We start from the raw sequence: 12,476 nt of genomic DNA, 5'->3' as shown, positions 1-12,476 counted from the left end.
TAGCTAAAGGTTTATCAATTTTGTTTAACTTTTCAAAGAAACAACTGTTTGTTCCATTCATCTTTTTTATTGTTTTTCTCAATTCAATTTCATTTATTTCTGCTCTAATCTTTATTATTTCCTTTCTTCTACTAATTTTGGGTTTGGTTTGCCCTGGTTTTTCCGGTTCTTTAAGATGCATCATTAGATTGTCTATTTGAAATTTTCCCTCTTTTTTTGATATAGACACTTATAGCTATAAAAATCTTTTTTTTTTTTTTTTTTTTTTTTCCGAGACAGAGTCTCGCTCTGTCGCCCAGGCTGGAGTGCAGTGGCGCAATCTATGTTGTGTTTCATTATCACTTGTTTCAAGAAAATTTTTAATTTCCCTATTAATTTCTTCATTGGCCCATGGGTCATTCGGGAGCACATATTTTAACTTCCGTATATTTCTATATTTTCCAAAATTCCTCATTATTAATTTCTAGTTTTATTCCATTGTGGTCAGAGAAGATACTTCATATTATTTCAATTTTTTGAATGTTTTAAGACTTGTTTTGTGATGTAACATATGGTCTATCCTTGAGAATAACTCATGTGCTGAGGAAAAGAGTGTGTATTCTGCAGCTGTTGGATGAAATGTTCTGTAAGTATCTACTGGATCCATTTGGTGTATAGTGCAGATTAAGTCTGCTGTTTCTTTGTTGATTTCCTGTCTGGAAGACTTGTCTAATGCTGAAAGTGGGGTGTTGAAGTCTCTACCTATTATTGTATTGGGGCCTATCTCTCTCTTTAGCTCTAATAATATTTCCTTCATATATCTGGGTACATCAGTGTTGGGTGCATATATATTTAAAATTGTTCTATCCCTGTGATGGTTAATATCATCAACTTGATTGGCTTGAAGGCTGCAAATTATTGTTTCTGGGTGTATCTGGGTGTTTGTAGGTGCTGCCAGAAGAGATTAACATTTGAGTCAGTGGACTGGGAGACAAAGACCCACCCTCAAGAAGACCCATCCACAGTGTGAGTGGGCACCATCCAATCAGCTGCCAGCATGGGTAGAAAAAGCAGGCAGAAGAAGGTGGAAGAAGCTGACTTGCTGAGTCTTTCAGCTTTCATCTTTCTCTCATTCTGGATGCTTCCGCTCTCAAACATCAGACTCCAAGTTCTTTGGCTTTTAGACTGTTGGACTTACACCAGTAGTTTGCCAGGGGCTCTCAGGACTTTGGCCACAGACTGAAAGCTACACTGTCAGCTTCCCTACTTTTGAGATTTTGGGACTCAGACTGAGCCACTACTGGCTTCCTTACTCCTCAACTTGCAGACAGCCTGTCATGGGACTTCATCTTGTGATACTGTAAGTCAATTCTCCTTAATAAACTTCCTTTCATTTATACATATCTTCTTTAGTTCTGTCCCTCTAGAGAACCCGATTAATAGAATCCTCTTGCTGAATTGACCTCTTTGTCATTATACAGTGACCTTCTTTGTATCTTCTTACAGTTTTTATCTTGAAATCTATTTTGTCTGATATAAGCATAGCAACTCCTACTCCTTTGATTTCCATTGGCATGGAATATCATTTTCCATCCCTTTTTTAGTCTATGTGTGTCTTTATAGGTGAAGTGTGTTTCTTGTACGCAACAGACCAATAGGTATTGTTTTTTTCACCCATTCAGCCAGTCTATGACTTTTGATTGGAAAGTTTAGTCCATTTACCTTCAATGTTATTGACAATGTTATTATTGACAAATAAGAACTTACTCCTGCCATTTTATTATTTGTCTTCTGTTTGTTTCGTGCTGTTCTCTTCCTTCTTTCTTTCATTCCTGATTCTGTGAAGATGATTTTTCTCTAATAATATGATTTAGTTCCTTGCCTTTTATTTTTCATGTATTTGTTGTATGTTTTTGGTTTGAGGCTACCATGAGGTTTGCAAATACCATTTTATAATCCATTTTTAACCTGATAACAACTTAACAGTATTTGCATAAACAAACAAGAAAAAGAAAACTAATAAAACTTGCTTTAACTTTTTCCTCCCACATTTTAACTTTTTATTTTTTCTATTTATATCTTGTTATACCGACTGTGTCTTAAAAAGTTGTTGTAGTTGTTATTTTTGATTGGTTCATTGTTTAGTCTTTCTACTTGGGACAAGTATAGTTTACATACCACAATTACAGAGTTATAATATTCTGTATTTTTCTTTGTACTTACTATTACCAGTAAGTTTTATACCTTCAGGTGATTATCTATTACTCATTACTATCCTTTTCTATTTGATTGAAGTACTCCCTTTAGTATTTCTTGTAGGATGGTTGTGGTATTAATGAACTCTCTCAACTTTTGTTTGTCAGCGAAAAACATTTCTTTCTCCTTCATGTTTGAAGGACATTTTTGCCAGATATACTATTCTGGGGTTAAAGGTTTTTTCCCTTCAGCATTTTGAATATGTCATGCCACTCTCTCCTGGCCTGTAAGGTTTCCACTGAAAAGTTTGCTGCCAGACATATTGGAGCTCCATAGTATTTTGTTTCTTTCTCTTGCTGCTTTTAGGATGCTTTCTTTATCCTTGACCTTTGGGAGTTTTATTATAAAATGCCTCGATGTACTCTTCTTTGGATTAAATCTGCTTGGTGTTTAACCTTCCTGTACCGGGATATTGATATTTTCCTCTAAGTTTGGAAAGTTCTCATTACTATCCCTTTGAATAAACTTTCTACCCATATCTGTTTCTCGAACTCCTCTTTAAGGCCAATAACTCTTAGATTTTCCCTTTTGAGGCTATTTTCTACATCCTGTAGGTGTGCGTCATTGTTTTTATTCTTTTCTTTTGTCTTTTCTGACTATGTATTTCAATTAGTCTGTCTTCAAGCTCACTAATTTTCTTCTGCTTGATTAACTCCACTATTCAAGGACTCTGATGCATTCCTCAGTATGCCAATTGCATTTTTCAACTCCAGAATTTCTGCTTGATTCTTTTAAATTATTTCAATATCTTTGTTAAATTTATCTGATAGAATTCTGAAGTCCTTCTCTGTGTTATCTTGAATTTCTCTGAGTTTCTTTAACATGGGTATTTTGAATTCTCTATCTGAAAGGTCACATATCTCTGTTTCTCCAGGATTGGTCCCTGCTGCCTTATTGAGTTCATTTGGGGTGGTCATGTTTTCCTAGACGGTGTTGATGCTAGTAGATGTTCTCCACTGTCTGGGCATTGAAGAGCTCAGTATTTATTGTGGTATTCACTATCTGGGCTTATTTGTAGCTGTCCTTCTTTGGAAGGCTTTCCAGATATTTGAAAGAACATGGATGTTGTGATCTAAGTTGTTTCTGCTTTCAGGGGCACCCTAAGTCTAGTAACACTGTGGTTCTTAAAAGATGTCTTAAAACTTAATAAGAAAGCATACTCACAAAAACCTGACCTTAAAACGTACAAGAGACCTGAACAGAAACCTCTCCAGAGAAGATATACAGATGGCAAATAAGCATATGAGAGATGCTTACCATCATATATTATTAGATTATTGCAAATTAAAACAACAATGACATACCACTGCATATCTAATAGAATGGCCAAAATCCAAAACACTGACAATGCTTAATACTCATGGGCATGTGGAACAATAAGAACTCTCAGTCATTGCTTGTAGGAATACAAAAGGTACAGCCACTTTGGAAGACAATCTGTCAGTGTCTTTCAAAACTAAACACACTCTCAAATGTAACATGGATGAACCTGAAGGACATTTTGCTAAGTAAAATAAACCAGGTACAGAAAGACAAACACTGCATTAACTCATGCATATTTGAAATCTAAAAAGGTTGAACTCATAGAAGTAGAGAGTCAAATGATGATTACTAGAGGCTAGGAGGCTGAAGAGGGAGGAAATGGGAGATGGTGATCAAAGAGTACAAAGTTTCAGACAGACAGGAGCAATAGGTTTTGAGACCTATTGCACGGCAGGGTGACTATAGTCAATAATAATGTACAATATATTTCTAAATAACTAAAAGTAAATTTCAAATGCTTCAACATAAAAAATGTTAGGTAAGTGACATGATCGCTGTGCTGATTAGCTTGATGTAATCATTTTACACTGCATAAATCTATCAAAACATCACACTGGAATCCACAAGTGTATATAATTACAATTTGTCATTTAAAAGTAATATCATTAAAATGTTTAAAAACTAAATACAATTTTATGATACAATCCAGCAATCATGATCTTTAGTATTTATCCAAGTAAGTTGAAAACTTACATGCACACAAAAACCTGAACATGGATATTTATAGCAGCTTTATTCACAATTGCCAGCAACAAAAACGTCCTTCAATGGGTAAATGGATAAATTGTAGTAGATACAGACAATGAGATGTTACTCACTAATAAAAACAATAAGCTATCAAGCTAATGAAAAGATATCAAGGAAACGTAAATGCATATTACTAAGTGAAAGATGCCAATATGAAAAGGATACATACTGTATGATTCCAACTGTTTGACATTCTGGAAAAAGCAAAACTATGGAGACAGTAAAAAGATCACTGGTTGCCAGGATTTAGGAGGGAGGGAGGAATGAATAGGTGATAGGTGGAGCATGGAACATTTTTTGTTTCTTTTTTTCTTTTTCTTTTTCTTTTTTTTTTTTTTTTTTTTGAGACAGGGTCTTGCTCTGTCACCCACACTGGAGTGCGGTGGTGCAATCTGGGGTCACTGCAACCTCCACCTTTCGATTTCAAGTGATTCTCCTGGCTCAGGCTCCTGAATAGCTGAAAATACAGGCATCCACCACCACACCCAGCTAATTTTTGTATTTTTATAGTAGAGATAGGGTTTCACCATGTTGGCCAGGCTGGTCTCAAACTCTTGACCTCAAGTGATCCACCCGCCTCAGCCTGTGCTGGGATTACAGGCATGAGCCACCATGCCCAGCTGAGCACAGATAATTTGTAGGACACTGAAAATACTCTGTATGATAGAATAATGGTGGATACCTGCCACCAGATATTTATCCAAACTTTTAGAATGTACAACACTAAAAGTGAACACTAATGTATACTATAACCTTTTGGTGATAATATGTCAATGTAGGTTCATCAGCTGCAACAAATGTACCACTCTGGTACAGGATATTGATAATGGGGAAGGCTATGTATGTGGGAGTAGGAGCAGAGTAGATGGGAAATCTATAACCTTCCTCTCAATTTGGTGGCGAAATTAGAATTGAGCTAGAAACTAAAGCTTACTTTTAAAAAATCACTGAGACATATTAAAAACAAAGTAATTAAATGGAAGGCTATACAATGTTTGTGAACTATTAATAGAAACTCAATATTGTAAAAATGACAATTATCCCTATTACATTGGCATCATGCAATATGCTGATTGCAGTGATGATCAGCATCATCACAGTCAAAATTCCAGCTAGTATTTTAAAAATATAAATTGACAGGCTACTTGTAAAATGTATACACAAATGCAAGAGGCCATGAATATCCAGGAATAACCTGAAAAAGAACAAAGCTGGAGGAGTTATGCTAACAGACATGACTTATTCAAAACTATAATAATTAAGATAGAATGTTTTGTCTAAGGATAGACAAATATATAAATGGAATACAATCAAAACTGTCTCACACATATATGACTACTTAATTTAACTGTAATCTAAATATAAAAGTAATACCACAAATATCTAGGAGATAGGAAAATATTTTTATGACTTGAGTAGACAAAGATTTTTTAAGCAGGACAGTAGGCACTAACCATAATGAGAAGGATTGATGAATTGGACTACAGTTGGCCTTTGACTAACTAGGGTTCGAACTGTGCAGGCACATTTATATGCAGAGTTTTTCAATAAATGTCCTGGAAAATTTTTTGGAGATATGCCACAATTTGAAAAACCTCACAGATGGACCACATAGTGTAGTCCAAAAATATATATATAAAAAAACAAAGAAACAGTTATGTATGTCATGAATGCATAACATATATGTAGATACTAATCTGTTTTATCATTTAATACCATAAAATATATACAAATCTATTATAAAAAGTTAAAATTTAACAAAATTTTGGCATACAAACACAAGACCTTACATGGCAATATTCACAGTGAGGGAAATGTAAACAAACATAAAGATACAGTATTAAATCATAAATGCATAAAATTAACTGTAGTACATACTGTACTACTGTAATAATTTTGTAGCTACCTCCTCTTGCTGTTCTGCTGAGCTCAAGTGTTTTGCATGTGTCTACTTAAAACACAATGTGATGCTAATCATCTCTGCTTGAGCAGTTCCTCTCTCCAGCAAATTGTTTATTGCAATAAAAAGTTCTTAGGTATTTCTCCCCGTGTTTAGTGCCATACCATAAACCTAGAATAACACCAAAAGGACCCATGTGAAATGCCACTAGTGATGCTGGAAGTGCTCCCAAAAAGCAGAGAAAAAGTCATGACATTCCAATAAAAAGTTGAATTGTTTGATATGTACCATAGAATGAGGTCTGCAGCTGTAGTTGCCCACCATGTCAGATAAATAATTCATCTTGTAAATAGAAAATGCAAACTTAAGATATTGAGCAATATTATACAGTACTTAAAATGCATTCTCTCTTCCTTATGATTTTTTAAATAATATTTCTCTCTAGCTTACTTTCCTAAGAATACATTATATAATACAAATAACATAAAAAATGTTGTTAATCGACTGTTTACCAGTAAGGTTTTCAGTCAACAGTCGGCTATTTGTAGTTAAGTTTTTGGGTCGTCAAAAGTTAAACACTTTTTTTTTTTTTTTTTTTTTGAGACAGAGTTTCGCTCTTGTCGCCCAGGCTGGAGTGCAATGGTGCAGTCTCGGCTCACCGCAACCTCTGCCTCCTGGGTTCAATTGATTCTCCTGCCTCAGCCTCCCAAGTAGCTGGGATTACAGGCACATGCCACCATGCCCGGCTAATTTTTTGTATTTTTAATAGAGATGGGGTTTCGCCATGTTTGCCAGGCTGGTCTTGAACTTCTGACCTCAGGTGATCCACCCACCTTGGCCTGCCAAAGTGCTGGGATTACAGGCGTGAGCCACCGCACTGGGCCAAACATGTATTTTTCACCTCCTGGAGGTAAAAACCCCCATGTTGTTCAAGGGTCAATTGTACATTAAAATTAAGCATTTCTGTTCACCAAAAGAGATATTTAAAAGGCAAGCCAAAGAGTAGAAAAAGTTATTTGCAGTATATGTATAATTTGTATAGACATATTTTAAAATCCTATGGAATAATAATAATAAGAAGGTAACTCAATAGAAAAAAATATGGGCACAAAACTTGAACAAGCCCTTTCCAAAAGAGGATATTCTGAATGGTTGATAAATGTTTCAAAAGGTGCTCAACTTTATTAATTTTCAAGGAAATGCAAATTAACACCACCATAAAACACTGCTGTGTAACTACCAGAATGGCAATATTTATAAAATAAATGCTATTGTGTATATTTAAGGTACATAACATGATGCTATAAGATATATAGTAAAACGGTTTCTATAGTAGAACAAATTAACGTATCTATCATCGGCCAGGCGCTGTGGCTCACGCCTGTAATCCCAGCACTTTGGGAGGCCGAGGCAGGCAGATCACCTGAGGTCAGGAGTTCAAGACCAGCCTGATCAACATGGTGAAACCCCGTCTCTACTAAAAATACAAAAAATTAGCTAAGTGTGGTGGCAGGCGCCTGTAGTCCCAGCTACTCGGGAGGCTGAGGCAGGAGAATAGCTTGAACCCAGGAGGCGGAGGTTGCAGTGAGCCGAGATTGCACCATTACACTCCTGCCTAGGTGACAGAGCAAGACTCTGTCTTAAAAAAATATATGATAATAATAATAATTTGTTGGGTGTGGTGGCAGGCACTTGGAGTCCCAGCTACTTGGGAGGCTGAGCTGAGGCAGGAGAATTACTTTAACCCAGGAGGCGGAGATTGCAGTGAGCTGAGACTGCGCCACTGCACTCCAGCCTGGGTGACAAGAGCAAAACTCCAAAAAAAAAAAAAAAAAAAAACCATCATCGCACATAGTTAGTTACTCAGCTATAATCTCATTTAGCAAAAGTCTTGAATACAATACACTATTATCAACCATATTCCTCATGTTTTACACTGGATCTTTTGACTTGTTAATCCATCATATTTATTATTACGCATCCTTTGACCTACATCTCCCCATTTCTCCTCCCAACTCCAACGCTGGTAACTACTGTTTTATTTTCTATCTCTATATGTTTGACCTTCGCTGCCGTCCCACCCACCCAGCAGATTCCACATATAAGTGAAAGTATGACATATTTTTCTTTCCATGTCTGGCTTATTTCACTTAGCATAACATCCTCTAGGTCTGTCCATGTTGTGGCAAATAGCAGAATCTTATCCTTTTTTAAAACTGAATTCTTTATCCATTCATCCATTGATGGATACTTAGGTTGTTACTCTATCTTGGCTATTGTGAATAGTGCTGCAATGAACTTGGGAGTGCACATATCTTTACAAGGTGGTGATTTCATTTCCTTTGGGTAATTACATGGAAGAGGACTGCTGGATCATAAGGTAGTTCTGTTATTAATTCCTTTAAGAACCTCCATACTGTTTCCACAATGGCTGTACCCATCTACATTCCCACCAACAGTATACAAGGGTTCCCTTTTCTCCAGACCTTCAGAATGGCAATATTTAAAGGATTAACAATACAAAATGTTGATGAAATTGGGGAAAAACTATAATTTTCATATTGCTGCTAGGAATGAAAATGTGGAAAATTGTTCAGCAGTATTTACAAACACTGGACATATATACTTTATGACCCAATAATTTTATTTCTAGGTATTTATCAAACAGAAATACATATATATATTTGTACATCAAAAGACATGTGCAGGATGTTCAGAGTAGCACTATCTATATAGCCAAAGGACATAATGCCCATCAATAATAGAATAAATTATGATGTGTTCATACCATGGACTACTACACAGCAATGAGAATGAACAAGCTACAGTCACTTGCAACAATATGGATAGATCTCACAAATACAACATTAAATGAAGAAAATCATTCATAAAAGTGTACCTAATATATGATTCCATTAATGTATTGGTCAAAACCAGGAAACACTAATTAATGAGGATAGAAGTCAGGAGAATAGCTGATTCTGGGCATGGTAAGGGAGAGGCATGGCTGAAGACTGGTAGGGCACATTAGGAGGTTTTCAAGGGTTGATTCTGTTTTATTCTGATCTGCATAGTGCTGAAATAGGCATGTTCACTTTGTGAAAATTCACTGGCTATATGCTTGCACTTTTTAAAATACGTACATTACTTTTGTGCATATGTTACCTGTGATTACCACAAATAAAGATTCTGCACAAATACACATCTGCACAAATATTTGCATAAAGACAGAAAATAATTATAAACACCATACTGAATTCACAGCTAAAATTTAAAAAAACTTGTTAAATTAGCCAGATCCACGATATAAATAAGTGAACAACACTATAAAAGATGCCTTTAGAAGATTCCTTTTATGTCTGTGTATTATAAACTGTCCATCTTAGGATTCATCCCTGGTTTCTTGAATAAAATCCTTAAAATTGTTGTCAGCTCTTATAGACCTGAAGCAGTGTGACCAACTTTCCGAAGGTATAGGAAAGAGAAATGAAAAGAGCCAAAGGGGCTTTCCATTTTGAAAACATAGGCTTTGGGTATAAAAAACAAAAGTAATATTTGGCTTAGATTGGTATCTATGTTAACTTAATTACAAACTGATCTTTTATTGTTTTTAATTAAATGCTATCGTTTTCAATATTTTACTAAAACATGTATTATTTAATAAGGGAGACTCCCAAAGATACCTACTCTAAAATGCTCTAAGAATGAAAATAATTGGTCTTTATTTATAAATGAATCTTTTAAAATAAAATAATAAGTGACTATTAGGAGATCTGTGATCTTTTTCATCTCTATCACTATGCACATTTATAGATGATGAAACTGATTAAAAAAGGTAAATGATACACTTTAGCCAAATCTTTACCTTTTTTTGGTCAGTTTCATTATCCATAAAATGTAAGAATTGGATAAGTTCCCATTCGGCCTTAGCATTCTATGTATAAAGCAAATGTAGATGAAGCTAAACTTTCTAAGATAGTAGATTATCCTAGCTAATATTTACTCTTGCATAAAATACACAGAAGCATTCTGTTCATTAATTGTCCTTAAATATGTATCATTCATAAACCTGAAGTCATTATAATTACTAATTTATGATGCCAATTTACTGATATAAATTTTGAAAGTATCTCCTTTCTTGTAATAATTAAGATAATTAATGTTAAGATTAACAAGTGGTTGTTTTATAGCTAGAATACACAATTGTTCTACAATTTTAGTATTCCAACTCTGTCTGAAAGATTGTATGAAGTTATACAGTCTCTTTTTCCACTGCATTTTTGGAAAGACACAACACAAATAATATTCCCAGAGGAATACTGGGTTTCTCATATCTCTGATAAGAGTGATAAGAAATCTGGTAGTACACTTGGTAAGAAACAGAATGGTAGAAGGAAAAGAATCAATGATGCATCCAGAAGACAGCACTTTTCTAGGAAATGCTATGTTATTTTCAAACATGTCACCAAATCTGTACAAGTTATTGTCAGAAACCGTCTATCTTTATAACAAGTGGCAACATAAAAGGAACCTGTTAGTGTTCAAGTTTGGAGATCACGAAGGTGAGAGAATTCAAGGTGGAAGTCACATGAAGGACAATCTGTATCAAAAGTAAACAAAATGTCTCAGAAGGATGCTCTGACTCACTGTAATCTTTCTTGATAAACACATAGAATAATGGATTCATTACTCAGTTTTCTCTCTAGTTAGAATATTTATGTTAATGTATTGGGCTGTGCTCCCCCAAGGATATGGAGAACAACATTAGATAATTAAGCAAGAACGAAATGCTAAAGAAACTGAAATAATATGACTACCCACACTTTTCAGCTCAAAATATTTCTGGTGTTAAGATTAGAATGACCTACAAAAGATTCCCACAGAATAAAAAATTTATAACTGAAAATATCTGTGGCAAATATCCAGATAAGGAAAGTGCCTTGCTCAAGGCCAAAGCTACTTAGTAACAGGAATAGAACCTGTTACTAATAACAGGCACTGCTTAGTTTTGACCTCCAAGTAGTCAGTGGGCAATAGACAAATAGACAAAAGAGATACATCTAGTTTTCAGGTACTCAAGAGACTTTCTTCATGTTATTATATATGGGTTAGGAAGGTCACATCACAAACCTTCATAATAAAAAGGATTAACATATATGAATGTGTGTCTATATTTGTATATATACATATATATGTTAACAACTATATATATAACCTTAGCAAACCACAATCCATAAAAAGCTGAGTAGGGGCCATTATCAAGAGAGGCAAAAGAGACGAGATTTGGTATCTCTTTTCAAGATCTAAGCATCTTCACTTGCAGAGGATTGACTTTGTTTGCTATAGCGCACTATCCAGTTAGGACTGAAAAATATTGCCAGAAGAATCCTAGGTAATTCTAACTTCTCTAGGTCAGATTTATCACTGAGACTCATTATATGGCTTTCACAATGCCCGAAGACATCACTATAGATAACCTCCAAATTACATAAATCCTGCATAGCAAAGAGAGGGGAGATGAAGAATCCCAGCTGTAACTGAATTATTAAATCCTAATCACAAAAGGAGACTATAAAGACTGTTTTATAACAGAAAGGTCTGTAGGAAAGTATGCTACTGATTTTAAAAAATTAAGATATCACCAAGATACAGGAGCATATTGAGGGGAATGAAGAGGAAACAGAAGCCTACCAAAGCAGGCTTGGAATGTCTGCCCGGCCAGACCACCGGATCTTAAGCTAGTTGCCCATTAGAGCTCAACTCCATGCTTTTTGAATATTCCCTTTTACATCCACCCAGAAGAATTTATTTTCTCACTCTTAATCTAGTGCTCTTGACATTTGACTTTGCTCCTTTCCTTTCATCCTTTCAAGATTAATATTAGTCAAAGTTATATTGTTCCAATAAAAATTTTAAAAATGCAAATAATTAGGTGGAAAATATGTAACTAAGAATACTTTTCCTTGAATTTTCGTGACAATTGCTTCAATAATTTCCTTCACAAAAGACGTGGGCTTCATCTTAGTAAAACTATATCTTGTTATTAAATCACATACTGTAACCCAGAGTACAGTGGACTATCTAAAATTCAATCTGAATCTTCCAACCTTTTTGGCAAATGATATCATCATAATTCAAGCTAGTTTAAGCAAAATAAGGTAAAATAGTACCTCAAAATAAGGTAAAATAGTGGTGCAAGTAGCTAGAACATCCATGGGTATGTCTGGTTATAGCCATAGACAGATCCAGGGCACCAGCAAGATTATCAGGA

The sequence above is a fragment of the Symphalangus syndactylus genome, chromosome 21, assembly GCF_028878055.3.
Source record: "Symphalangus syndactylus isolate Jambi chromosome 21, NHGRI_mSymSyn1-v2.1_pri, whole genome shotgun sequence".
Classification (NCBI taxonomy): Eukaryota; Metazoa; Chordata; class Mammalia; order Primates; family Hylobatidae; genus Symphalangus; species Symphalangus syndactylus.
This window is presented reverse-complemented; position numbering follows the sequence as displayed.